At 41.0% G+C, this 6,363-nt stretch overlaps 1 non-coding gene across 1 annotated transcript; it reads right to left on the minus strand.

Moving 5' to 3' along the window:
• Window positions 1-3,890: 3,890 nt before the first annotated feature.
• On the minus strand, window positions 3,891-3,997 carry LOC136490381 (small nucleolar RNA R71). Its single transcript, XR_010767673.1, has one exon. It is a non-coding gene; the product is annotated as a small nucleolar RNA R71 (small nucleolar RNA).
• Between the last annotated feature and the right edge of the window lie 2,366 nt (window positions 3,998-6,363).

Below are 6,363 nucleotides of genomic sequence, written 5' to 3' on the forward strand. Positions count from 1 at the left end.
ACGCCAATAAAGATAACCAGTAACAAGCTAAAAAAGGTCCTCATGCTAAGCTAAAGCCAGAGCCATGTAGCCCTCACAGCTGTATTGTAAGTCCCGGATGATCACTTACAGATAAGTCTTTAGGGAGAGGAATCTGAAGCATTTAGAAAGTAGCTAAATACTCTAGCCCCCTGTTTCCAAGATGCTACAAAGTCATTTTTAATGTTTATTGCATATACCATTAGTCAAGTTACAAGATCATGGTTTAATTGAGCACTAGCAAAGCTACCCAGTGCATAACTCGTAGGTGACAAGGTAAAAGTTTAGTTCTAGGGAATTCCTATCAAGGTGACATATGCAACATGAATTTAATGAATTAAAGTGAATAGGAAACAAGGATGATCCCATGCTATACTTGCCTTGAGCAAAGTACTCCAGATGTTCCTGCTGGTCAAAGTAGTATTCTTGGTCACCCACGAATTGCTCACCGTCTATACTCGATAACACAGCAACATACAAGCATCCAGGAGGAATCATGCATAGCAAACAAAAGCTATAGATTAGAACAGTACACCAACAGCATAAAATCAAGATGAAAAGTTTGTAAAATGAATCTATGTCTCGCTAAGAACACACAGACGCGAAGATCATAAAAATCGAAGCTAAAACGAAGAAGTTATGAATTAAACAAGATTTCCTATAGTAAAATAATAGATTAAATCTAACCTCGAATTTTAAAAGTTAAAAACATGTCCAACAGTAGTATGAACATGTAGATTACTTAATTACGAACCAAACGAAACTTGAACGGATCAAATTGGAGTTAAAACAGAGATTTTATGGCCAAAACAAATCTAGTGGCAAAACTATAAATATCTGAAAACGTATTTTAGATCTACCTGAAGCAAAATGCGCTTTCAAAGGAAGAAAACAGAATATGAAAAGATGCTAGGGACGGCGGGTTAAGACTGAAGTAATTGTAAGGGCTCTTATGCAAAATTCTAAAATGAAGGGGTATCCTTCATCCTGGACCGCCGGATTAGAATTGGATGGTTGAGATTTGTTCGGGCGGAAGAGAGAGAGCATGGTTGCCGGAACAGTGCCATCGGTGAGGTTACTGCGGCGGTGCCATGGATGAGTTCACTCACACTGGCAGTTAGGATCCTATGGTGCTTGGTTTAACAAATGGGAAACATTGGGAGAGAGCGGAGGGGATGTGGATCTCACCGGAGCTGAGAGAAGCGAACAGGAAGCGGCGACGGTGGCACGGTGCTCGGCAAAACAGTGGTGGCTTTCCAAGCTTGCGGCGGCGCTAGGACGAGGTGGTTGTGAGCTCTTTGGCGAGGCAGAAAGCTGGCTGCAAGGCGAGAGAAGGTGGGCGGCGTAGGCACGGGCGATATTTAAAGGGCACGATGTCTTGGGGGCACGGCACAGGCTCAAGGCGGAGATGGGCTCATGGCGATGGCGTGGTCGTGTTCGAGATGGACACGGCGCAGAGAGGAAGAAGGCGCCCTGATGGGTAGGCTCGGCGCGTCAGCAGGTAGGAGGGAAAGAGGAGCATGGGGTGGCATCGTAGACTTGGGCTGAGCGGAGCTGGGCCGTGCGGAGGAAAGGCCACGGTAGGGGAAAGAGGCCGAGCTAGGCTTCGGCCCGAGCGGGAAGGAGAGGAATGGCCCATGGGAGCTAGGCCGGCATTGGAAGCAGGCCGAAGGGATGGGCTGGCGAGAGAAAATGGGCCACGAGCGCAGAAGCAGGCCTATGGGCCGAAAGCAAGGAAAAGGAGAAAGAAGAGAAATTTTGTTTCCTTTCTATTTTTCCAAAGCAATTCAAAATGCAATTTCAACACAATTTGAATCCCGACTTCAAACCAAACAATACAAAATTTTATGCAACAGCATGAATGCACACTCATGGTCGTTGACCTATATTTGATTTTAATTTAATAAAATTATTATTTTCCTAAATTCAAATGCCCATAAAAATGCAGTAACAAATCAATTTCCACTATTTTAAAATATTGCAAATTTTAGGGTGTTACATTCATGAGCTTTTTGAGTTAATCCATGGTAGAAACTTTGCATGAGTTAACTCCTTTCTGCTGGAATGGTTTCTCCTTTCTACTGTTGGAAGTTTGAAATCTTTCCTCTTAAGGCATTGTTCTTGCCTATAGGGAAGAACTTTTCTAGAAATGCCTTTGAACATCTTGCCCAAGTGTTGATGTGATCTTTGTTGATGTAGAACCACTGCTTCGCTCTTCCCACTAGTGAAGATTGGAAACAGGCAAAATAGTATGATGTCTTGAGCAACATCCTTGATGACGACTGTGCTGCTAATCTCAAGAAAATTCTAAAGGTGAGCACTAGCATCTTCATGTGCCTTTCCACTAAATGGAGTAGCTTGCACCATGTTGATGAGGCTTGGCTTGAGCTCAACCTCGAGATTGTTGGTTTTGAGTGTTGGTCTAATGCGGATGTTCTCAGTGCTCGGAGCAGAGAATTCATGCATAGTCTTCTCTGCCATGACTTCAGGAACTGGTGTTGAGCTTCCTCTTGATTCGGTTGATTCTGATTGGAAATTGTTGGTGAATCATAGCCAAGTCTGCAATACCCTGTATAAGATATGAACAAAGACAAACAAGGGTAAGCCTGCTAAAGCAGAGGTTATGATTTTATCAATAAGTATTTATTTGGTCAATTCTCTTTAGCCATGTGCCCCTCCCCTGCAATGGCGCCAGAAATGCTTGTTGGCATTTCTTAGCATCACTTGATACTAGGTTGTCATCCCTAGCATAATGCCATAAATATGTGGTTGGTAATTATTAATGACACTTGTAAATTTCAGAGAAAAATATATATTAAAGTATCCGCAAGCGCACAAATAATATATCATTGTAGCATTTCACCTGGGAGTATACCAGGTATCATTATTTATATTTTTACCACAAGGAGGAGCTTATGGAGTGGTGTTGTCATAGAGATATTGACAAATGTGTATACTTATGATAATAATCACTCTCATGCTATTGCAGGGGTAAGTCAAAGGATAAATAAATAATAAGTGTAAGGTAATAGTGATATTCTAGAGATAGAATTAAAGACTCATAAAATATAGTACAGCTAAGTAGGAGATTCGTTAAGAGCAAAAGATTCCTAAGTCATTACTTATCTAGTAAGTCTTTTGTACACCCTAATATATACACTCTTATCTCTAGTATAACTAACTCTGGATCTATACATAAGGAACATTACTAAGGAAGATCAAGAACAAAGCTTGTCTACCTTCGCAATCATGTTCTACAGTGCTCTACAAATAGGGAGTGGACTACAAGGAACTCAATAGGAGTGTCACATCTGCGATCTACCACATGGCCTAGAATATAGGGTGCATCCACAATCTACCATATTCCTGAATCTTGTCAAGAGCGTGGACTTGGTATAGCCCCTTGTACCCTCTTTTGTATCTTTCATTATTTCTATGTTTGCTACAATTGATATGACATTATTCTCAATATTATTCATATTCCTAGTTATCATGATCATCGTCTACTTTGATTATATGCTTAGTATAGCTAGATTATCATTATATTCAAGCATAAGTTCAGTATAGCGCTCGCTCCAATGTACATGGGGTGAGTGGTCGACATTGTGTAAGCGAGATGCTTATACGTTGTTTACCTGTGAATGCACCATATATTCCAGGCCATGTGGTAGATCACAGATGTGACACTTCCATTGAGTCCTTTGTAGTCCACTCCCTTGAATATAGGACAAGTAGGATCTAGTTACGAAGGAAGACATGCTCTATTCCTGATTTTCCTTAGTAATATCCCTTATGTGTAGGTAGAAATATTACATAGGAAAACTGCTTCCACTACCTTTCTAGCAAAATTCTTTCCACAGGCAAGACCAATGCTCTTCATGGAAGAATTTCAAGTTTTCAGCAGCAACATGATGAATCTGTCCCTGAGGCATGGGAACTGCTTCCAAGACTACATTTTAGAATGTCTTCACCATGGGTTCGGAGGATTGGCTACTCATGCAGACTTTCTACCATGGGTTGACAAATAGCTCCCTTGAGAATATGGATGCTGCTGCTGGAGGTGCATTTCTTTCACATCACAAGCAATAGCTCTCATGGAGAAGATGGTTTCCAACCAAGGTTGGAACTGAAGAACGTATTTAGATCCGCAAGAGAGGTGGAGGTATGCATCAACTCAAGGAGGTAGACATGTTATTTGCCAAGATGGACCTGCTCATGAAAATGCTTGAAGAATGAGCCAATGAGAAGCAAGAAGTCATGCACATTCATGATTCCTACATGGCATGTGAAGAGTGTGCCAACACTGGGCATTCAGGGAACAACTGTCCCGAAACCCATGAGGATGTGAACTTCATCAACAACAACTATCGTCCTCAACAGAATCAAGGATGGAATCAGCAACAAAGGCCTAAACTACCAAGATAACTCTCAAGGTAATAATTACAATAATTTCAATAACCAACCACCTTTGAGAGAACTAATTTCTGGCTAAGCTAAGATAATGGAGGGCTTTTCTAGAAAGTTAGCTTTCCAATGATAAAATCTTAGAAAATATAAATAATAGAATGGATAGCTTCTCCTCTGCTATTAAAAACCAGCATATCTTTAATAAAATGATAGAATCACAAATAGCTCAGCTGGTGGTTGTTGTTCCTTCGATCGACAAAAGTAAGATTTCAGGGGCAACCGGAAGATCTAGAAACTGCAAATCTTATCAATATTCACAATGCTAGTAGGATGCTACATAGAACAATCGACAGGAAGATAGGAGGATTATTCCTTACCCATAAAGAAAGGAGATTCAGGAAGACCTGGACATCCCTATAGCCATTGGACCTCACATTTTCCAAAAAGTTGTCTATGACTTCAGAACAAGTGTGAATATTATGCCAAAGGTAATTTATGATAAAATTAATGGAGATACTTTGTTGTACACAAACATGCGTTTGTAGCTTGCACATCAGTCACTCTGCTACCCCAAGGAAATTCTTGAAGACATCTGTGTACGAGTTGGATAGTCATATGTTCCCGTAGACTTTGTGGTTTTAGAAACCAGTGGAGATGCAAGGGCACCGATTATCTTAGGTCGACCTTTCCTGAACACCGCAAAAGCCATCATCTACTGCGGATAGTGCCAAGATTTGTTTCACAATCAAGGATAGAAAGGAGAAATTCACTTTCAAGAATCGTATACACCACTCTCCTAGTCATCCATAGATGGCGTATCTACCCGAAGAGACAACAGTGACCAAAAAAAGGAACAACCAGAGAAGAAAGAAGAACAATGCTAGGCAACCAAGAGAAGAATCAGTCAAGATGATCAACACACTTCGATCAGAGTACGACCACCACCTCGCTTCACCATTCCTTACCAAGAAGGAAAATCCAGGTGTGTCGATGATTGAGTGTACCATTGGACAAAGAATCTTCCACAACACCTTCTACGACATTAGGATCTAGTGTCAACATAATGTCCAAGGTGATGTATGACTACTTATTCGGTGATGAACATTTATTCCCTACATATAAGCAATTGCAGATGGCGGATCAATCAATCCGATTTCCGGAGGGAATAGCAAAACACATCATGGTAAGAATACAAGATCACTATGTTCCTACCGACTTCATGATTCTTGACATGGGAGAAGATGAAGAAGATGTACCTATCATCCTTGAAAGACCATTCCTCAACACTACCAATGCAATCATCAACGTAGGATCTAGACAAGTCCACTTCCAATACCGCTGTAGCTTTCACCCAGAGGTATTCCAAGTATCGTATCCACAGGGAAACATGTGAGGTTAACTATGGTCCAACTTAACCCAAAGTAGCAACAAGACTTAAGAAAGTCAGGAGTGTAGAGGAGATCGCTAAGGTCTTCTAGTTCTAATCTCGATAAGCTGTCTTCTATTGTTCAGCTGGGGATATTACTAAGGAAAACACAGGCAGAGTAGTGTTTCCTATAGTAACTTAAATCCTGCTAGGCTTACAAATGGGAGGTGGACTACAGAGTATTCAATGAGGCTATAAGAGTCACCCTCGCGAGCTACCATCGATCCGGAATATAGGATACATCCACGAGTTATCCAAGTCTAAGCACCACGCTTATACTACGAATAATACTTTAAACTAAGGCCAATAGATTAAAGCACTCAAAAGAGACTCGCAAACCAGAAGACCAATATAAACATGTTACTTACTTAAATTAGAAGTTGATTACTAGAGAAATCTCAGACATAGGTTGACTTCCGCCAAGGTACAAGCCATAGAGAGAGCACCGATAGGACTGGCACCTCCTCCAAACTCTTCCCTCACTCTCTATCTCTCTATTTCTAAAGACTAGA

The sequence above is a fragment of the Miscanthus floridulus genome, chromosome 10 (genome assembly GCF_019320115.1).
Source record: "Miscanthus floridulus cultivar M001 chromosome 10, ASM1932011v1, whole genome shotgun sequence".
Classification (NCBI taxonomy): Eukaryota; Viridiplantae; Streptophyta; class Magnoliopsida; order Poales; family Poaceae; genus Miscanthus; species Miscanthus floridulus.